We start from the raw sequence: 24,264 nt of genomic DNA on the forward strand, positions 1-24,264 counted from the left end.
GTCCTCTACTTCATTGAAAGAGATAAAATGTGACTTTATTATTTTTCTTAGCAGAAATGTCTTTGGCACAGAGATGGGATTAGACAAAGAATGGTGATGAGTCCCATGATAAATTGTAAGGGAATTTTGGAGTTACAGAAAGTAGTTAAATCCTGGGGAAGGAATTAAAACTAACCTTTCTAATTAGGTTGAAATGTTAATTCTACTTAATAATACCAGTATAAACTAGGGTTTATTATAGTTAGTAGCCATCTTGGTTAACTGATTGATTGTCATGGTATCAAAGTGCTTGTTTCAAGTAGCCCTTATTTTTACAAGGTGACATTTCATCACACTAATCACAGTGGCATGCAACTTAAAACATTTGAATCATTTATTTCTGGAATTTTTCATTTAATATTTTTGGACTGTGATTGACCTTGGGTAACTGAAACTGTAAAAAGCAAAACCATCAATAAGGTGGTACTAGTGTATCTGGGATTTTTGTAAATTAAAAAAGAAAACATGGGAAAGATGATGAAAAAAACATAAAAATGAGATACGATTAAGAAAAAACAGGAAAATAGGAATGCCTAAATTTGGGAGAGCAGGCAGAAAATAAAATCTGGCAAAAATTGAAGAAGGAACTTGTGGAATATGCAACAAGTTACAAAATCATCACCTTTTTTTTTTTATTATTATGCATCCCAAAGATTAAAGATTGATGCATCAGTGCTACTACTGTCAGGGAGTGATTCGGTGCCCGAATTGTTTTGCATAATGCTCTACCCCTGGATACTTCAAAGTCCACAGAGTATGTAGATTCTGCTCATCGTGGCTGTGTCTTGCTTGTTATACTATTTGTAACTCTAGTCTTGTTATTTCATATTTATTTACACATGCTGAGGTACATGACTCAGTAAATTATTTCCCTGGACTCCAATTTTGTCAAAGTTATTTTGAATTAAGTTCTGTTCCCTAAATTTGTCCCCATCCTCCCAGTATGTGATGTGTTTTGTTTTTTCACATTTGCAACCTCCATCATTTTTACTGGTTGCTTCCATTCCAGCGCTGGAAATACAAAAAATAGTGAATCAAAATGGTCTTCATATTTTAATCCCCATGGAGCCTCACTTGTCACTGATCTTCACCTTCAAATGCTTCCTTTCTCCGAGCCATTTGTCAGTGGACTCACTCTCCTATGTTGCAAATAGTGCTTGTTGATCTTGGAGATGAATCTTTGGTGGGTGATGTATTTTTGAAAACTCACTGAAGTTCAGGTACTGTAATTTATGACTGGTTTACTTCAGTTAGATATGAGATAGTAGTCCTTCCTAAAAATGCCAGCATATATGTGCTGCAAAGTTGTCTGTCTGAACAAAATTATTTTTCTCTTAAGCATCTGTTGCTTTTCCATGTTGACTCCATTTTGGTCTACAGCACCTCAGGGCATTTATTATTTCTATTGTTCATTATTTATCCTAGGGCAATAAATAGTATCAGATATAATACAAGAAAGAACATCATATATGATACTATTTATTGCATATATATTATATATATAGCTCTATATATATGCATATATAGTACTGTATATATAATATGTGTAAAATATATATCCAATACTATATATTATAGTACATATAAAAATATATTTAATACTATTTATTGGTAATATATGGTAGTACAGTAATATAGTATTGATATATATAACAAAGTATAGTAAATATAAAGTATAGTGAATAAAATATAAAGTACAGTATTGGAGATATATATATGTAAAATGTATTATATTCTTTTTTGGTTCAAAATCCTTAAGTTAAAAGGTAAAAAATATGGATTCTAGTTATTGTTAAATAATTTATGTGTTGTCCGACATTGGGCAAATTACTTGCCCTCACTCTACCTCTACCTCAGTTTCCTCATCAGTGAAATAGGCATAATATTAACTACCAATCCTCTTCCATAGTATTTTTACAAAGAAAATATCAGGTATATGGGAAAAGAATTTGAAAGTTTAAATGGCATTTACAAATAGTGTCATAGTATTTTCACAGGCTAGTAGAGGAACTAGTACAGATATTAGGCATAAGTGTTAAATGAATTGCTTATATATTCAAATTACTATTGCTTTTTATAGATTTATAGAGTCAAAGGGAATTTTATACTAATGTTATTCCACATGATACTTGCTGGGACTTATATTAGTACAAGTCCCAATAAGGTTCCCATTCCTGATTAGTGACAGATTGCGAGCAAGATTTAGGACTTCACTCCTGACCTGGCTATTTAAAGCATAGCTTGTAGACCAGTTCTTTTCATTGGTGTGGATACACTGTTGAATATGTTTAGCTTTACTAACAATCACTGCCAATTTTAATGCCCCTCAGTGGGAGAAGCAAAAACTTTTTCGCCCTTACATTGATTCTGGATCAACAGACTGTGGAGAAAGAAAAATCGATCTGCTCACCTACCTTGAACTTTTAAAGTTATCAAAATGTTTTCTTGAGGTTTAAGCTTCATTTCTTGGAATATCCAAGCTTCTCCCTTTCCAAATTTCCTCATACCTTCAAGTCCAAAATCCTCCCCCCAATTTTGGCTGATGTTTATTTAGGGTTGAAGTGCAATTATGTTCTCCTGGCCTTCTCTGCCTCCTGAGCTCTGGCTTCTCGAGGTGGAGCTTTGCTTCTACAAAACCCCAACCTGACACTCATTTACAAAAATAAATCTGTTGCCAAACATTCATCAGGGTGATAGACTTTACTGGATTTTTTTTTTTTTTTTTTTTTTTTTTTTTTTTTTTTTTGGTGAGGGGACTACTTAAAGTAAGGGGTTAATTGCATAGCTTGCAGGATTTTGCAATTTTTGCCCTCCAGTTTTTTTTTTTAAACCATGTTCCACTTCTTTTATTGTGTATATCTCAGATGATCTCAAGAATTCTGAAAGCTTTTCTCTGTAATTTTCAGGGTCATTTAGTTCTCCCACAGGAAAACTTGGCAAAACCCAGCAGAGCCACAGTTTTAAAGTACAAAATTGGCTCATTTCATCAAGCCATTTTCAATATGGTTTCTAGGAGAAATTCTGGTGTCACTATTTGTAAGTAACATTTCTACATTTCAACTCATAAGCCATTGCTTTTCCGTAATTATACTAATGCAAGTTTTCTTAAGCTTTATGGGCCAAGTTGATCACTTAAGTCTTTATTTTGTCAGTAACAGAATATGCAGAATGAACTGCATATGCAGTTCATTTATAATAAAACTGCAAGGTTGATTTAATCGAGTAGCTCACCAATGTCAAAAAATGATACTTTTTCATATGAGTGATCCCTCTTAAAATGGTGGGTGCTGACATTTGCCAAGGCTACATATTTCTTGTCTGTACTTAAAGAGTATGTGTCTCCCTCAGGTTTAACATTAACACTGTTAATCTTATGCTGACTAATTTATGCTACATGCCAATTTCCAAATCAGCTAAGAGCAGGTGTGTAAGATTATGCTGATTGATTTAGGTCAGTAAATGCCCATTATTGGATTGGAGCATGAAGTCAATTGCATCCAAACCATATAGCTTAGCACAGGAGAAATTTGTTCCCCAGTGAAATATCTTCAGGCTGGTAGGCCAATATTGAGTATTGTTTGTTATAAACCAAATTCATCTTTCACCTTTTCTAGAATGTGATAAATGTCGTTGCTGCTCACTGTATACTGGCATGTGTCTAATATCTAGGTACAAATAAGGCTTGTAATTCATAGCCAGCTGTGGTTGGTTGAGACCTTTCTCATGACTAGTTCTGCCCAATAATTTTTTTTTGACCAGGTACTTTTAATGGAAGTGATACGTGTCACAACTGGGCTAGACCATATAAATGTCAACGTCAGACTCACAGGAGTTATATATTTTTTCCTCCTGTCTTAGCATCAGGCATAGATCCAGGTGGTAACCAGGATCTCAGAGTAAGAGCAATGAGAAAATATTGAGCATAGCTCTCCGCTGACCTATGATGGACATGGAGAATGGATAAACAATAAAATATTCTTTTAAGCCACTAGGAGTTGGGAATTGGCTGTTATCACATGGGCCTGTCCTAACCTACATATGATACAGATGCTCCCTGACTTAAAATGGGGTTATGTTCTGATAAACCAATCATAAGTTGAAAAAGTCATACGTCTAAAATGCGTTTAATATACCTCACTTTGAAACATCATAGTTAAGGCCAGCCTACCTTACATGTGCTCAACACATTTACCTAAGCGTACAGTTGGGTAAAGTCATATAATACAAAGCCTGTTTTATAATAAAGTGTTGAATATCTCATGTAATTTATTCAATATTATAGTGGAAGTGTAAAACAGAATGTGTAAAACAGATACAGTTTAGACTGAGTGTGTATGACTTTTGCACCACTGTAAGGTTAAAAAAAATCCTACATCACGTCATCGTTAAGTCAGGTACCATTTGTAATTGAGATTTTGCCTGGCACATTGCCACCTAGAGAGCCAAGGGCTACATTTTCCAGTCGACTCTTACAACCCTATGACTGTTGTGGCCAACAGAATGAAAAAGGATTTTATGTATGCAACTTCCATATGACTTGTTTGCAAGGATATCTATTCTTCTGGGCTTGTGCTTTCTTCACAATGCTGGCTGGAAATGGCAATGTCCGTAGTAACCCTGAAAGCTTCATGTTGAGGATGGCGACCCACAACTTTGGTGCATGAGTGATTTGATTGATCCAAGGCAGCCTACTAGCTCAGTGCTTTATATGAGAAATATATAACTTTTTTTTTTTTTTTTTTTTAAGGACAGGGCCTTGCTCTGTTACCCAGGCTGGAGTGTAGTGGTGCGATCATGGCTCACTGCAAACCTGACCTTCTGGACTGAAGCAATTCTGCCTCAGCCTGCAGAGTAGTTGAGACTAAAGGCACAGAGCACCAAGTCTGCCTAACTGGAAAAAAAAAATCGTAGAGAAGGAGTCTCACTACGTTGCCTAGTCAGTTCTCTAACCCCTGTGCTCAAGCAATCCTCCCATCTCAACTTAAATTTCTATATTCTTTAAGACCATGCATCTCTGGGTCTTCATTGAACTAGTCTATCATTTAGCCCAACAAATATAACAAGCTGAACATATAATCAGCAATAATTTCTAGATATATTGATATTATATTCCTACCCCAGGGATTACAATATAAGCAGAAAATGTGGCCTTTACTTTTATTATGTAGTTCATTCATTCATGTGTATATTCTATGAATATTACAAAATTGCTACAATATGGATGGATGATATTTAGTGTGAAGAAAGATAATAAAATTAGCAATGCATGCTACTTCCCTTGGAAGCGCTTATCATTTAGTAGGAAAGGTAAAACATATAAACAGTTTTAGAGAAAACTATGAAGCAGAGTAGAGTCAATACATCATATGGTGCATTTTGAAGGCAGTCAGACACAAAGTGAGATAATGAATTTTGACTCTGCTAATTATATGATGTTGGGCAAAAGAGTATAATATGCACAATGATGACTATTTTGTAGGATTGATATAGTTATTAATCATGTAAGTTGCCTAGAAAAGCTCATGGCAAATAGTAGGCACCCAAATGAGGTAGCTATTATTAGTCATAATTTGAAGATGTTTACATAAGTAATGACATTTCAAAGAAAGGATACAATTATAAGAGGTAGCAAAATTAGAGAAAATCTTGTACAGGTAATTGGAAGAACACCAAAATTAGAAATCAATAAAAGATTTTTCCCAAAGGGGAAACAGTTGATTTCAGGCGGAGTTAAACAGACATGTAGGAGAATAGGTTGAAGTGTACATAGGATAAATGGGGCATGGGTAGGATCAAATAATGTGCAGCAGAAAAGATAAATGTTAGAGAAGGATGGAAGTGTATCGTCACTCTTCTCTCATTGCCTGTATACAGCAGAGCTAGGGATTGATCCCATTTTGGGAAAACTTGGAGATATAATTTAGGGATGACTTTTTGGAAAAAGAATCCAGGATTACAAATACAAATTGAGGCAGGTAAGGAAATGGTAAATAGGAGGTATGTAATCCATTGAATCCCTTTTCCAGCACAACAATATGATCCCAGGAAAGAAAGCAAATGACATCATCACTTTTTATTGTAAACTCACTAATGACAGATCTCTTGGCAAACAAACCAATGGTATTTGCAAGCAGGAGAGTGACTGTCTTCTGTTTTTCCCAAGCACAAACCTCATTCTCTAGGATTTCATGAGGTCAGAAAACATGCAAGCTCTGCCTCCCGGCTTCACACCATTCTGCCTCAGCCTCCTGAGTAGCTGGGACTACAGGCCCCTGCCACCATGCCCAGCTAATTTTTGTATTTTTAGTAGGGACAGGGTTTCACCTTGTTAACCAGGATGGTCTCAATCTCCTGACTTCGTGATCCACCTGCCTCGGCCTCCCAAAGTGCTGGGATTACAGGCATGAGCCACCACCACACCTGACCAGTTACACTTTCATGAGGCATGACTCCAGAGAAAATTTCTCGTTATCTATGTAACTATCTGAATATAAAAAATGTAATAACCAGAGTGCCTCCTTCTGTGCAGTGTAAGGAAAGTGACTGCATGTGTCACTGGGAGAGCACATCTGTTGATAAAGTACCAGAACACATCTGGAAAACTACATTGGAGGCCCTAATACTTTCCCTGCTTTTCTGAGACTTGTGATTACTTGGATTCCTTAAATTATTAGTCAAGCTCATATGGGGAAATTCAAAGCTTCTCTCTGAAGGATCAAGTCTAAGTCTGTTGAAATGAATTGGCAATTAACAGATTAATAGGAAAAAAGGTGTACAATTGTATTGATGTGTATAAGCATGGGGGAATAAAGGAAAGTGATTAAACAGTAACTCAGCGAAGTACAGATGCTTATATGCTCTTCCTCATGGGGTGGGGGAGTGAGGAATGTAGGTAATTCTTTTGAGGGTAAGTAAATGATTATTAGGGAGAATAATTGGACCTCAGAGACAGAAATTAACCTGATAATGAATGGGATTTCAGAGAGGGGATGGAAGGCAATTGTTTTCTCTTTGGCAGGTCTAGTCCTATGGTAGATAACACAGTATCAAAATGGAGCCTCTTCTAGTCTTTGCTGAATTTCAAGAGCCTTTAATTTAAAATAACCAGCATACCAGGGGACTAATTTTGGGGTAAAATTTCCTGAGCTCTTGTATTTGATACTGGGTAAGATCTCTGATTTGTGTGTCTGATTTGACAACATGATCTTTTATGTTATCTCTGATTGGTGCATTGAGTAGGGTTGTATTTTAGATCCATAAGTCACAATAGCTCAGATATTCATTGTTATTATTTTTGCAAGGAAAAGAAGAAATGGGGGCAACTATGCAGGTTTGATGCCGTGTTTGCTGCCTATCAGCCTTTGTATGGAAAGGTGAAAATCCAAGGCATAGTTACTGGAATGAGTCTTATCAGTGGAATTTGTAGGAAATCGATATATCTGGGGGAAATGGGTAAGTGGATAGACAAGGAGTCACAGGAAAAATGGCAAATTAAATAAAAATTCTATTCCCTGGCCATTGTTAAAAGCCCTTATAAAAGCGAGACTTCTGAGAGGAGGAGGTGACAGGTGGGAAAAATAAACTCAGTGAGACCACATTTTCTAGTTCTGAATAGTTTATCATGCCTCTTTGACAGCTAGGAAATATATTACTTTCACTAGCAAAATAACTCAGTGATGCCACTGGTTACTCACAAAATTATAAACACAGCTAAAGACCAGGTGCAGGTAACGATGCACTCTGAAAAGGATGCTTTCTGTTCAAGCATTAGGACACTGAAAAGCAAAATGTCAGAAAAGCCTGGGGAACAATTATTGACATGTTACTGCAGAAATAGCAATCAGGGGAATATGCTGATGATGATGTGTATTGCTGAATGGAAGTGATTATTTATGCTAATGACTAATCCCCAAGTGGCTGCAACTACTTATGAGCAGAGGCCTCTGGATGGTCTGACATCTGATAAGCTGCAGTGAATAAAGCCATGGGAGGTTCCCCAGTCTCTCTCTTAACTCTTAAAGGGCAGTGGTACTTTTGCTTGATCTACATGCTCTGAAGAAATTTACTCCCTTAATTAAAGGCTAAGCCCTGAAAAAAGAAAAGATGAACTGAGAGGTCAAGATCTCTGTGCTTCATCTCTGCAAGAGATCTTAGACTTCAGGCAATGATAAGGTTAAGATGTGGGGTATGGGGTGTAAACAGAACTTTCTTAGGATTGTTAGCTATGGAATTTTAGCCCAATGTAAAGTAGATAGGAAAGTCATTTTTCTCAGTAATATAGCTTAGGATTGTTCGCCCAGTGTAAAGTAGTAAGGAGGGTAATTTTGCTCTGAAGAGCATGGAGGTGAACCTGAGAGGGTTCCCGGTGCTGCTCAGGCAACCACGGTAAGGGTAGAGTTATGAATTGGAAAGTGTGATTGTATAAGCATGGTCCCCTGCCTTTTTATGAATGCGAGCTTGGGAGGGGTACTTTGTGCAAATAGGGAATGTTACCCTTTACAAGGAGGATATCTGCTAAATCTTTCTCATGTAGTTTTAATTGGCTGTGCTAAACAAGAATCTTTAGAACCAAGATTTCCTTAGTAATAAACATGAAACAATAGATAATTCTGGGAGGGAAACAAGAAATTGTTGCTCTTATTAAGAAATGGTTAAGATGGGAATTTTGATTGCTTTATTTCCCTTATACTTGTCCAGTGTGGCCAGTACTTAGAGACGGCAGTGTTTAGAGGTGAATACTAGACTATCGTGGGTTAGACAAGGTGATTCCTCTGATTGCTTCAGCCATACTGGATACAGTGGACAACTATACAGGAAGTGCAATAGGCCAACAAGGACTGGTATGATGTTACCTTTTGGCAGACACATTTTTTTTCCATATCAGATTTGGAGTCCAGCCAGATACAATTTGCAATCTTGTGGAATGCACATTGGCCTATATGCACTGTTTCAACATAGAGACGTTCAAATTCTCAGGCATATGGCTGCAATCTAATAAGGTAGGACTTGAATTTGAAAACCATTAGAGCAAGTGAGAGCACAGCACTGCCCTGAGGGCATGATTATCACTTAGAGGAAGAAGCGCTGGAAGACAAATGGAGGCTGGCTGACATTTCCAGTTAAAATTGAAATGTCTGAAATTCCTGGAAATTGTAAGGACTAAGACAACCAAGGTCATCCCCCTAACTGACAAATTTTCACAGGCTCTGCTGAGAAAAAAGATACCTGGACACAAGCAGGGCTTTTCAAGCATTGATAACAATTATCTTCCTTTTCTGGGAATCCTGATGGCCCCTCAAGACAAAGGAAGTAGAAAAAAATTAAATAGGTAGAGGGTCATGAGCAGAAATAAACATGCAGAGGTTTACAGAGGATGGTGGTGCAGGAAGCCCCACTTTGTCCTTATAATCCACGGCTGAACATAATGTAGATCAAAGCCTTTGGCAGAACTCAAATAAGGCCAAGTCATCTTGGGTTTTGAGTTTCTAAGCTGTCTGAAGCATCTGTTCATTAAGGCTGTTAGAAAGCAATTGTTAGCTTGTTACCAGGCAGTGGTGAAAATTACCCTCACGAGAGAAGTCTGAGGTGAGAAATATCAACCAAGTCTTGGGTGATCTCAGAGCAATTTGAATAGGGATGGAGAAGCCAGCAAAATTCAATTAAGTGGAAGCATATTCAGAAGTGTGGTAAGGGGGAAAGTTCAGGAGGCATTGGTCACATATAGAAGGAGGTTGGCTTTATGCAGCCCTGGTCGTAAATATACCTGAAGTTATGGATTTACTGAAAAATGTCATATGCACACATTAATGTCACATACACATTAACTCTGTATATAATGGAATGTGTCAGAACTGAAGTGGCTCCCTCTGCAGGTGATGGGATTGTACACTTTGCTTAGAAGTGTCCTATGTTAATTTGGACCCAAATGTAAGGAGAAAGTCCCTAGGCAACTTAATGGAAGGTCCTGGTAATCCCCTTGCTTCATCTCTGTCTCATAACTTCTTACATACTGAAATTATTAGTGAAGTAAGGTATCAGAATTGTAGAAGTCTGACGTGACTGTGCGATTGTATGTTACCTCAGTTATGAAAGAAAAGATATTCCTTTTCTAAAAAAGTGTCTTAGTCTTTTCTGTCATAAACAAAGTAGTTTTAAAAGAAAAGAAAAGTATTTCTCATAATTGTAGACGCTGGAAACCAAGATAAAGGCCTCAGCAGATTTGCTGTTTCGTGAGGGCCCACTTTCTCACAGACAGTGCCTTCTAGCTGTGTCCTAATGTGGTGAAATGGTCTAGGCAGCTCCCTGGGACCTCTATTATGAGGGCACTAATCTCATTCGTGAGGGCTCCACCCTCAAGACCTAATCACTTGCTAAATGACCCACCTCCTAACATCATCTCCTTGGAGGTTAGGATTTCATCATATAAATACTGGGGTAACATGAACTTCCAGCAAAAGATAATCACAACACCTTCCAAATCTGAAAATCTAATGAAAATCAAGAAAAACGGTACAATACTTTCGTTAATTGATACCAGACACATCTCTATGACACTTTTTTGTTTCCCTGCATGTTTTCTCTGCATTCTCTATAATTGCTCTTGACATGATAATCTTGAAGGATCATTTGTACAGGAAGAGTAGAAAGATAGTTCTGCCTTCTCTGTAGCATATTTTTCGTGTTTTTGTTGTTGATCATTTAGACTAGGGGCCCATAGGAAATAACATTTTGCTTAGAGTTTTACATTTCTGAGGACTAAAAATTGTTCACAAAATGTTTCTTGGTTTTCTTTTTCTTTTTTGTTTTTTATATTCTCCTTTTTTATTTTATTTTATTATTATACTTTAAGTTTTAGGGTACATGTGCACAATGTACAGGTTAGTTACATATGTATACACATGCCATGCTGGTGTGCTGCACCCATTAACTCTTCATTTAACATTAGGTATATCTCCTAAAGCTATCCCTCCCCCCTTCCCCCACCCCACAACAGTCCCCAGAGTGTGATGTTCCCCTTCCTGTGTCCATGTGTTCTCATTGTTCAATTCCGACCTATGAGTGAGAATATGCGGTGTTTGGTTTTTTGTTCTTGCCATAGTTTACTGAGAATGATGATTTCCAGTTTCATCCATGTCCCTACAAAGGACATGAACTCATCATTTTTTATGGCTATTTAGTATTCCATGGTGTCTATGTGCCACATTTTCTTAATCCAGTCTATCATTGTTGGATATTTGGCTTGGTTCCAAGTCTTTGCTATTGTGAGTAGTGCTGCAATAAACATACATGTGCATGTGTCTTTATAGCAGCATGATTTATAGTCTTTCGGGTATATACCCAGTAATGGGATGGCTGGGTCAAATGTTATTTCCAGTTCTAGATCCCTGAGGAATCGCCACACTGACTTCCACAATGGTTGAACTAGTTTACAGTCCCACCAACAGTGTAAAAGTGTTCCTATTTCTCCACATCCTCTCCAGCACCTGTTGTTTCCTGACTTTTGAATGATTGCCATTCTAACTGGTGTGAGATGGTATCTCATTGTGGTTTTGATTTGCATTTCTCTGATGGCCAGTGATGGTGAGCATTTTTTCATGTGTTTTTTGGCTGCATAAACGTCTTCTTGAGAAGTGTCTGTTCATGTCCTTCACCCACTTTTTGATGGGGTTGTTTGTTTTTTCTTGTAAATTTGTTTGAGTTCATTGTAGATTCTGGATATTAGCCCTTTGTCAGATGAGTAGGTTGTGAAAATTTTCTCCCATTTTGCAGGTTGCCTGTTCACTCTGATGGTAGTTTCTTTTGCTGTACAGAAGCTCTTTAGTTTAATTAGATCCCATTTGTCAATTTAGGCTTTTGTTGCCATTGCTTTTGGTGTTTTAGACATGAAGTCCTTGCCCATGCCTATGTCCTGCGTGGTAATGCCTAGGTAGTCTTCTAGGGTTTTTATGGTTTTAGGTCTAACGTTTAAGTCTTTAATCCATCTTGAATTAATTTTTGTATAAGGTGTAAGGAGGGGATCCAGTTTCAGCTTTCTCCATATGGCTAGCCAGTTTTCCCAGCACCATTTATTAAACAGGGAATCCTTTCCCCATTTCTTGTTTTTCTCAGGTTTGTCAAAGATCAGATAGTTGTAGATATGTGGCATTATTTCTGAGAGCTCTGTTCTGTTTCTTTGATCTGTATCTCTGTTTTGGTACCAGTACCATGCTGTTTTGGTTACTGTAGCCTTGTAGAATAGTTTGAAGTCAGGTAGCGTGATGCCTCCAGCTTGGTTCTTTTGGCTTAGGATTGACTTGGCAATGCCGGGCTGCAGGAGGAAATTCAAACCAAAGGCAAAGAAGTTGAAAACTTTGAAAAAAATTTAGATGAATGTATAACCAGAATAACCAATACAGAGAAGTGCTTGAAGGAGCTGATGGAGCTGAAAGCCAAGGCTCAAGAACTACATGAAGAATGCAGAAGCCTCAGGAGCCGATGCGATCAACTGGAAGAAAGGGTATCAGTGATGGAAGATGAAATGAATGAAATGAAGCAAGAAGGGAAGTTTAGAGAAAAAAGAATAAAAAGAAATGAACAAAGCCTCCAGGAAATATGGGTCTATATGAAAAGACCAAATCTACGTCTGATTGGTGTACCTGAAAGTGACGAGGAGAATGGAACCAAGTTGGAAAACACTCTGCAGGATATTATCCAGGAGAACTTCCCCAATCTAGCAAGGCAGGCCAACATTCAGATTCAGGAAATACAGAGAACGCCACAAAGATACTCCTCGAGAAGAGCAACTCCAAGACACATAATTGTCAGATTCACCAAAGTGGAAATGAAGGAAAAAATGTTAAGGGCAGCCAGAGAGAAAGGTCGGGTTACCCACAAAGGGAAGCCCATCAGACTAACAGTGGATCTCTCTGCAGAAACTCCGCAAGCCAGAAGAGAGTGGGGACCAATATTCAACATTCTTAAAGAAAAGAATTTTCAGCCCAGAATTTCATATCCAGCCAAACTAAGCTTCATAAATGAAGGAGAAGTAAAATACTTTACAGACAAGCAAATGCTGAGAGATTTTGTCACCACCAGGCCTGCCCTAATAGAGCTCCCGAAGGAAGCACTAAACATGGAAAGGAACAACTGGAACCAGCCACTGCAAAATCACGCCAAATTGTAAAGACCATCGAGGCTAGGAAGAAACTGCATCAACTAACGAGCAAAATAACCAGCTAACATCATAATGACAGGATCAAATTCACACATAACAATGTTAACTTTAAATGTAAATGGACTAAATGCTCCAATTAAAAGACATAGACTGGCAAATTGGATAAAGAGTCAAGACCCATCAGTGTGCTGTATTCAGGAAACCCATCTCACGTGCAGAGACACACATAGGCTCAAAATAAAAGGATGGAGGAAGATCTACCAAGCAAATGGAAAACAAAAAAAGGCAGGGGTTGCAATCCTAGTCTCTGATAAAACAGACTTTAAACCAACAAAGGTCAAAAGAGACAAAGTACGCCATTACATGATGGTAAAGGGATCAATTCAACAAGAAGAGCTAACTATCCTAAATATATATGCACCCAACACAGGAGCACACAGATTCATAAAGGAAGTCCTTAGAGACCTACAAAGAGACTTAGACTCCCACACAATAATAATGGGAGACTTTAACACCCCAATGTCAACATTAGATCAATGAGACAGAATGTTTCTTGGTTTTCAAACCTTGTTTCTTCCCCAGTATGTTTATATTTTGATTGGCAGTAATGTAGGACATCTACATGTCATCTGGTCCTGCACTCCTGTCGTGACATCAGGAGAGTCAGCACAGTGGGTGGTAGAAGTATTCCTGGGAGCCATTCCTATGCTCAGTAGCTGGCAATAACTTAACTACGTATGATAGTGACTGTCAACTGCACAAGCGTACCCCCACTAAGCACAAACTGAATATCCTGTCAGTTCGCCTTTCCTTGAACTGGAATCCCCAAAGCCCCTGCAGTCATTTCAACACCACCTGATGTGAGAGTTAAGTGTGAAAAAGAGGAAGTAGGGGTAGAAAGCCCAGCGATCATAACTATGTTGAAAAAGAAAAAAAAAAAAACATGATTTTTTGCCAATTTTATATATGATGTGTGAGCACAGTGCTAGGACCATTTCCAGTGTCTTGGAGGAAACCTATGCAAGTGAGGTGCTCTGAGTATTAACCTTCAAAAACTTCGTAGCAATTCTGCCTCTGACTGGGGCCAGGTTGTGAAAAGATTTAACTCATCGGGGAAGCTGGGTTTCATGGAGTCAGCATCTAAAATATACAAGGGACATTATTATGATCAGATAGTTTAGGTATTTAGAGAAATGTGTGAGCCAAAGATATGTGATATGGATAAATGTGCTAAAATGACCAACTCAGTACTCATCAAACTATCTTGTTATCATATCAAATCTCTTCAGAGAAAAATATCCCATCTTGGCAAGGTTTTCCTAGTAATGGGTTACTGGGGGATAGAAAAGTTATGTCGAAGAAGTGGGATCAGTTTCACTAGGGCTAAATTCATTAGCAATGCATTAAATCATGCTCTGGCTACATCAAATGCTTATCACGTTCCTAAAGCACCACTGAAGGGATTCTAGCTCAATCTTTCATCAAGGGTATCAGACATTTCAGACTTTTCAAATCCAGTGCCCTCACTGTGATTGATTCTGTATCCTGTCAAACAAGTCCTCCACCATGAACAGGCTTCTTCATTTGAAAATCGGGGTGTTCAAAACATGGTCAAAATTTTTGTCCTTTGTCAGTTGTGGTCAGGAAAAAAACACTCCTGTGGCTGCCAAAACTGAAAGATTCATGCTGCAATGGAAGAATCAGCCCTAGAGATTAGTTTGCCTAATGATTTAAGACAGAGAAATTTATACTGAATAAGAAATGGAAACATTGAGACGTTATTGGAATGCCTACCCCTTGAAATTGGAGACTTGGCCAGAACAGAAATCCTTACTCCATCTGTTTCTCCACTCAGTGACCCTAGGTTAGGTGTGGACCAAGACATATCTGGGTTGAGTTGATGAATCTTCCCTATTCTGAGTCATAGACCTGTCCATTCGATTTCCAATTATGCCTTTCTATTGTATATCTTAGACATTTCAAATTTACATCTACCTCTGAACCCCAGATTTTCTTGACTCATCAAAGGCTCTAAAATCTGCTCCCCAATTTATTTTTCCCACATCAGTAAATTCTCCTACCTCCAGTTGAACGCCTAGTTTTGTGAGCACCCTCCCCTCTACCTCTGTCTTATTGTAACTCTCTTATTGTTCATGTGTTTACCATAGTGACCTCCTCACAGGCTTCAAAGCTTCATTTCAAAATACAAGCAGAATAATCCTGAAAAAGCAAAACAGAAGAAAGAAAATTTAACTGTTAGTCACCAACTTAAACTTATTTAATGGTTTCCCCCAAAAGCCATCAGTAAGACATCCAATTTTCATAGTGGTCTCCAAGGATTCCTATGTTCTGGCCCTTGCCAATTTTTCCAGCTTTACTGTCATCCTTGCACCATTCCAGTGATCCCAAAAGACTTGTAATTTGCTCTTCTGCCTCCATGCCTTGGCATAGCTTTTTGTGACCTGGAATGTTCTCTCCCAACTTTCTGCTCCAAGACTAACAATAATTGATTCGTAAACATACCTCTTCTTTATGTTTTGGGTTAAAGTGTCCTATGTTCTAAGTATTTGAGAAAAAAACTATTTAATATAATCTTATACTAGAATAAAATTATGTGTTTGTCTATGAGACTAGAAACTATCTTATTAATTTTGTATTCCTAGTACCCAGATCACTCCTGAAATATATAAGCTATTTAAAAGATAAATGCATATTCAATAAATGAGTCAATATAGGCTGGAAATAATACAGAAAACCACTCAGTCACTAAAAGAGATGCCATTTAAAAGAATAATCAGATATTTGTAAAGAGAGTAAAGCTTACTGAAAAAATCCTATAAACAGCATAAAATTTGATTTTTCCCAACTAATAAGACAAACGATAATCATACCAAATATTAAATATTGTTGCATTTGATTTTTCTACTGACTATAGACAAATACTATGTTATATTCATCTAGGAATGCTTGGAACTGTAAGTCCAAACTGATTATATGAGTCTGTTACATCGGAGGAAACCAAAGTAAGTAGAATCCATAAGTCAGACTCTGTATAATCCATACACAGAGGGTCTCTGTTAGGGCAGAGCCAATAAAAAATGGAACGAAGGATACGAAGTTGAGACACATTTGGAACTGGTGCCCATTTGGTCATGGAAGAGGGTAAACAGTTTACTAAAATGGTCAATACCTACAGGAGAAGACAATGCCAGGGCTCAGAATTACAATCATGCACCCTTGAGATTATATGTTTCACAGTGGTTGCAGTCTCCTTTATAACATGTCTAAAAATGACACTCCACTTGATGGCAGTTGGACTCTAAAAATGTTATTAATCAAAATCTACCAGTGGATCAGTTTATTGACAATATTTGGTGCTCACATGAATTCATAGGTCCCTTGCAGTGCCTAAAGTGATCTACGCATTACAGATGGGAAAAATATTTCCTTCTTTCAAATAAACGTGTTGGATACCCTTGAGAAAAGTATTATTAGTTCACTTCTGTAGCATACGTTTTCTTTAGAAGCACCATAGTTTATCCTAGAAATACATGTTTTAATATGTTATGGAACAAATTAAAAACCAGGTCACATATGTATCTATTAATCTGCCCCCTCTAAACCTTTAATAATTGTTTTATAAAACACTATATAAATAGATTTTTAAAGGAAGAAATTAAACTAGGCTTTTTAAATGTAAAAGATGGCTCACGCCTTTAATCCCAGCACTTTGAGAGGTCGAGATGGGTGGATCACAAGGTCAGGAGTTGGAGAGCAGCCTGGCCAACATGGCACAACCCCGTCTCTACTAAAAATACAAAAATTAACTGGGTGTGGTGGTGGCCGCCTGTAATCCCAGCTACTCAGGAGGCTGAGGCAGGAGAATCACTTGAATCAGGGAAGTGGAGGTTGCAGTGAGCCAAGATTGCACCACTGCACTCCAGCCTAGGTGACAGAGTGAGACTCCATCTCAAGTAAATGAAAATAAATAAATGTAAAAGAAACACTAAGATGTGTAGATCATTAACCTGTTAACAGTCTAAAATAACTGTTGTTATTTTAGATTTTGAATCTATTGCAAATTTTGAATAAACCATCTACAGTGTCTATGTATGTGTTCAAATTTCTTTTTAGAAGCTTATTGAATAACAAGGGACCACAAGCACAACTGGATTTCTAATTACATAGGCAATGTTTCTGCCTTTACATTAGGTTGCATCTAAAAGTTAATTGAGGATGGAGCTTTCTTAATTAATCACATATTGATAGGTTAATAACCTAAATGCACAAGTAGACTGATTATCTTAATTTACCACACATATATCCCATAGAGCTAAAATTGTTAGCCTGTAATGCTGATGTTGCTATCTTTTAAAAGATATAAATTTAGACCAATGAGGAAAGGCATCAAAACCTAGTCTTAAATTGATTGTGTTTGCAAAAGCTTTGCCTCAGGTGTTTTCATAAACCTGAGTTTGCACAATTTTTAATTGGAAAAACATAACCTAGGAGAATATTGAAAAGTAATGCTTTTAAAGTAGTGGTAATTGACACTAGCTCCTTATTACTAATCTTATGAAATCCAAATACTCATATCTACGAACCATATTATTTCAATAGGCCATCTCATTCTCTAGTTTCATCTCTTTATTTTCAATTAGTCTTCCTTTTCTAATGAAATCCTTCAGTTTTTCTTACTTGAACATCTTTTTATATTTTGAAGTTTAAATTTCATTCTAATTTAAATGTTTTCCATGCACAAAGTAAAACAAAAAATCACTAAAATTTATTAAATCTTAGCCCTCCTTTTGTGCATTGGAGCCATACTTAACAATTTAGCTCCTGCAATTACCCTTCCCTGCACTTTTGTCGGGGCTCAGAACACAATACCCCAATATACGATACCTTGGCATACTAAGTATTTTAAGCTGAAATTGAGAGGACAACAGAAGCAAGATGGTCACTGTCTGAACTTCTCTCTTTCTCTGACCTTTTACCTCCAGTAAAGCATGGTCGTAGAAGAATTTTCTGATCTACCTTGTTTGAAAGTAGGTTCTAAGACCCTCATTCCAGAGGGATCCAGCCCTATACCTGGAAGCCATGAAGGATCTGGATAAACAGGCCTTGCTAAATTAGTACCATTAGGGTATACCCTTTAGTCCTCCCATCACACTCCTGCATGATCACCTATAAAAATAGTTTTCTCTGGATCTTTAGGACTTCATTTCTGAAGGCTCCAGTTTCACATAAAATTTTAGTTAAATATATTTTAATGATTTTTCCTTGTTAATTTGCCTTTTATTATAGGGGTGTTAGCCATGGGTATTGCAATGAGAGGAAAAAGGATTACAGCTGACCCTTGAACAATGCAGGGATTAGGGTCACAGACTTCTGTGCAGCCAAAAATTCACATATGACTTTGACTCTCCAAAAACTTAGTTACTAATAGCCCATTGTTGTCTGGAAGCTGTACCAATAACATCAACAGCCAACTAACACACTTTCTGCCTGTTCTATGTACTGCATGCTGTATTCTTAAAGTAAGCAAGAGAAAAGATGTCACTAAGAAAATCATAAAAAAGAGGGAATATTTAATATTCATTAAGTGGATCATAATAAAGGTCTTCATCCTCATTGTCTTCATACTGAGTAGTTGAGGAAGAGGAGGTGTTGGTCTTGCTGTCTCAGGAGTGGCAGAGGTGGAAGAAAATCCACGTATAAGTGGACTCACAGTTAAAACCTATGTTGTTAAAGGGTCAATTGTCCACAGCTACTGGGAAGTAGGATGTTGAAGTCTTTGGGTGGCCATTATTCTACATATCAAACACTTGAAGCAATAAACAAAACAATTACCAACAGAAAAATACATAAATCAATGGCTTCAAAGACACTGAACAGAAGGTAACGGATAACAGTGATCTCTGAGATATAAAAACAAAGGAGGAAATAATGATTTTCCCAGTATTGACAGTTTCCAGGCCACAGAACAAGCAGGGAAATCCCAGGCAAAGCCTGAGGTGAGGAGATGGAATTAAGACTCTTGGGAGATCAAGGTTGCTATCATCGACGGGACAAAATACCAGAGAAGAGAGAAGTATACAGACAACTCCAGAGACCTTTAGACGTCTCCTTAGGGAATTCAGCTGAGTGACAGACAGTGCACTACCCAAGCCTTGAGAAGGAGCCATCAGAAAGGATTAGGAGTAACAGTGCCTGGCTTTCACATAGGGTCAAGAGGCATACCCTTTTTCAGGAGACTGACAGGAAGACAAACATTTGGGTAAAATACATGTAAGTTTCTTGGCTCAGTAGGAAGAATAATTAACTAGGCTGACTACTGCTCAATCACATCTAACAAATCTTAAAAACATAACCCAAACTCATGATACACTTTCCAATTAACTGCAACCCCAAACAAAACTCAAGAACATTTGTAGAAATACAAACTTGTACCACCTACAAGTTGATGTTCACATTATCTGGCATTCAATAAAAAATGACCCAGGCATACAGAATAGGAAGATATAAACCATAAAGAGGAAGAAAACAATCAATTAAAAATGACTGAATGAGAAAAGGTGAGATAAAAATACCTTTTTTTTATAATACAGTGAAGATTTAGCGATCTTCACTGTATTATAATGGAAACTAATGTATTTTAATGGAAACTATCTAAAATGAAACAGAATTATTACAGCTAGATAGGAAGAGTAAGTCCTACTGTTCTATACCAGTGTAAGATAACTCTAGTTAATAGTTACATAGTTGCAAATTGCTGGAAGGAGGATATTGAATGTTCCCAATAAAAAGAAATATTTGAAATGATGGACGCATATGCTAATCACCTTGATCTGATCACTGTACCTTATATGTATGGAAACATCACTATGTATCCCTATGAATATGCACAATTATTTGTCAAAGACGAAACAGAATGATTAGCTAAGTTAACAGATCAACATAATAATATATATGTAACTGGAGTTCTCAAAGTTGAGGGTGTGTGTGCAGAAAATATATTTAAACAAGTAGTGACTATTGTCTTTCTGAATTTGGTAAAAATAATAAATCCACAAACAGAAGAACGTCAGCAAAATCCCAGCAAAAGAAACATGAAGAAAATGATACTGAAACATATAATTGAATTCTCTAAAAGCAATAATGAAGATAAATCTTAATCTTAAAAGCAAACAGAAAAATGACACATTTTATGCAAAATAACAAATGTAAAAATATGTCAGTTTTTTTTATTGGGGGGGTGGTCAGGAACAAAGCAGTGAGAAGAGTTGAACATCTTAGAATACTAAAATAAGTTTAAAAAATTTAAAAACTTACCAACCTAGAATTTTATTTCCAGTGAAAATATCTCACAAAACGAAGGCAAAGTGATGACTTTTTCAGAAACATGAAAGGTGAAACAGTTCCTCACTGGCAGAGTTCCACCCTGAGACCCGTTAAAGAAAATCCTTCAAGAAGAAGGAAAATAATAGCAAAATTGAAATACAAATCTATACAAAAGAATGATGCCACAGAAAATGGCAATGATGTGAGTAAAGGCTTGTATTAGTTTTCTAGGACTGCTGTAACAAAGCACTTCAAAGTGGGTGTCTTAAACCACAGAAGTTTATTGTCTCACAGTTCTAGGGGCTAAAAGTTCAAAACTGAGGTGTTGACAGGGCTATATTTTCTACAAAACATTTAGGGAAGAATTATGCCTTGCTTCTTTGTAGCTTCTGGTGTTTGCTGGCAATTCTCGTCTTCCTCAGCTTGCAGTTGTGTTACTACTTTGAGGTAGGAGGTATTGAGGTAGGAGGCGGGATACAACTCCAGAGGTGGGGCTTGGACACTGGAGCAAACTGAGGACTAGTTAAAACAGAGATGAGGTGGAAGCAGCTGTTCATAAAACATGCCCACCAGTGTGCCATGTCAGTTTACCATTGCCATGGCAAGACCTGGGAGTTACCACCCTTTTCCTTGGCAATTATCCAACAACTCCAAAGTTACAACCGTGTTTTGTTTTGTTTTTCTTTTAGAAATTTCTGCATAAACTTCCCCTTAATCTGCATGCGATTAAAAGTAGGTATAAATATGACTGCAGAACTGCTGAGCTGCTACTCTCTGCCAAGGGGGTAGTCCTGCTCTGCAGAAACAGTCATGGAGCTGTAACACTACCAGAGCTGGAACACGGCCGCTTCAATAAAGCTGTTTTCTTCCACCACTGGTTCACCCTCGAATTCTTCCTTGGGGAAGCAAAGAACCCTCCTGGGCTAAGCCCCCATGGCTAAGCTGCAATGTGGGGCCCACATTTGATTGGATATCCATGCTACTTTAGGATGGTAACTTCTTAACATGACATCTGTAGTGATCCTATATCTCTTGCAGTTAAGACTTCAACATATCATTTGGAGGAATACAATTCAACCCATACCAAGACACACAGATTTTTTTCTTATTATTCAAATTTCTTCAAAAGATAATTGACTTTAAAATAATGTAACTTGGATTTATTCTACTTCATGACTCCAGGCATTCTGTTAAATAGGTATAATTGTTCCTATGTTGAAGTTATTTAAGTTTAAGAAGTATATATTCATGGGTGCTATTTTTTTAAATTTGATTTAGTTTTAATTGAGCTCTAGAGAAAATCTAGCCAGTACCTACTTCACTGATATGAACCCTTGCATACTGTAAATTTATTAAGATCACAGCATTTTAAAAATTCCTTAAAAATAAGTTGGTCACTCAAAAATATGTAGCTAAACAGAATGAAGTATTGAAAAACTAAATGGAGAACCTCAGGAGTATAACCGATTCCATGGACAAGAAAATGCTGTGGCTCAGTGGTTTGCTTCAGTTTGTGACAGAGAACTTCTGAAATATACACACAAGTAGTGAATGAAGAATCTCACAGACTTCCAGGTAAAAAAATGTGAAGTCAGACCTTAAAATACCAAATGGATATTTTTTTCTCCCGACAGTCTCTGTCCCTACAGATTTCATCTCATAGTGACTACATTTCATTAGTTAGAACAGGAGACAGGAGGGTAAAGGGGGTGTTTTTTTATTTTGTCGTTTGAAAAAATCGTAAAACCTTGCAATCATAATGCTCCTATATACGCTGCCTGCTAGGCTTTATTGCCTGATTGCCTTCTGCTGCATGCATTAGCACTACCACGCTTGAAACACACACACACACACACACACACACACACACAAATATACATCATGGAACTTTTCGTTTAACCACCCAGCCATGGTTTTCACGGACATAAACCATTTAAGTGAAAAGCAATCACCAGTACCCTAGACACCACCCTCATAAGAGCAGAGAACCCCGTGGCCTGGGTCAGAATGTGCGTCTTCCATGCTCCATGGACTCTTGGAAACAGATTTCTATTATTTATTTCCCAGTACCTGGAAATGCTGTATTTTAATATCACTTTCAATATCACAGAACCATTTCGGTCAAAGTGCCTTAAGAGATTGTATAGAACAAAAATGGCCTAGAAGGCCTGATTTCATAATAATAAGAAAAGACAAAACAAGGATTAATTCAGAATGGAAATAATTAGGCATTGATAATGCTTCTGAAGTTATTTTTGAAACAGCAGTAACTATTTAGAATACTAGTTACAACTTAAGCCTTGAGAACAATTAAAATCCATCTACATTAGCTGGTGATTTAAACGTGCAACAAACAGTAATGAAGTGGAGCAAAGGAAAATGCAAATTTCGTCAAAGCCGATTTGAAGATTCTCAACATTTTATAGACCACCTTAATAGACATAGCTATCCAAATGTGTATTTTTGTTTGCATTTTAATTGCAATGAGTCATTTAAGCTGCCATTCCAGCTTGCCCAGCATACAAAAAGTCACAGGATGTTTCAAGCTGTGTAGTTTTCCAGAATTCCATGAGCTTTTGGAAGATCTTCCTCTGCTATATGAACATGAAGCTCAGCACTATTTAAAACACGAGAATCATCTGCACAACCCAGTGAGACAATTCTTCGGGATGTTCATACAGACTCCAATCCTGATCATCAGGAAAAGGATTCATCTAGTAATGAGAAACCATTAGTCTGTCAGTTTCTCCTAGCAAATCAAGGAAAGATTCTACAGAACCAAAGACATGTATAGGAAGTATGGAAAAGAAAGCAGTTTAGTTCAGAATGGAAATGAACGTTCTGATGACACTGTTTCAAATATAAGCTTGTTAGACCAAAAGATGGCTGACATAGAGCCAAATTCTGAAAATAATTGTAGTAGTCATGATTTAGTTAATGGACACAGTGAAACAGAGCAAACACCTTTAGTTTTATCAGATCCTGCTTTGAAAATTGATATAAACAGAATCAGGACAGAAAATGGTTCCATTTTACCTAGTGTTATACCACAAGAACACAATACCTTACCAGTATCTCAGGCACCTTCCAAACCAAATCTGACAAATGAACATACTTCGTATGGCTTAATTTTAACAAAACCAGTTACCTTCACGAACGGTATCTTAGTAGGCCCAAACATGCAAAATTTCTGACTGATACCTGTCCTGATTAAGATAACATGTATAGGAAATTAGTGAAAAGATTAACATGTGGCAAATGCCTGACCACCTACTGTAATGCAGAAGCACTTGAGGCTCATCTTGACTGATAAAAATGTTTCAGAAAGATCTGTCAGTCAAGCAGTAGTGTGAAAAAAGCACTATGAAAACACATCAGTTTGCTATTTCCCTGATGGCCTTAATTTTACAGTGGTCTCGGATTACTAAAGATAAGGACAAAACACATTTTCTAGAATGAACTACAGAGATGTGGTGGCTTAGACTTTAAAAGGGTTATTATAAAACTCCCAAAGTACCAGTTTTCCAGAAAACCACATTTAAAAAAGTTTAATGATTAATAGCAGCAGCATGTTCAGTTTTGCTTATATAAGAAACATGTTTAGGCAACTAGTCAGAAAACCAGCGATGGCCATACAGAAAGGGCAAAGTTAACCCATTATTAAAGAGCGTGTGGGGAGGGGGGCTGGTTTACAATAATTATCAATTTAAAGTATTTTCTACAAATGG

General features: G+C 37.3%; 1 pseudogene; it reads left to right on the plus strand.

The window, feature by feature from the left end:
• Positions 1-20,597: 20,597 nt before the first annotated feature.
• Positions 20,598-23,846, plus strand: LOC739529 (zinc finger protein 654-like; annotated as a pseudogene).
• The last annotated feature ends 418 nt before the right edge of the window (positions 23,847-24,264 follow it).

The sequence above is a fragment of the Pan troglodytes genome, chromosome 7, assembly GCF_028858775.2.
Source record: "Pan troglodytes isolate AG18354 chromosome 7, NHGRI_mPanTro3-v2.0_pri, whole genome shotgun sequence".
Lineage (NCBI taxonomy): Eukaryota > Metazoa > Chordata > Mammalia > Primates > Hominidae > Pan > Pan troglodytes.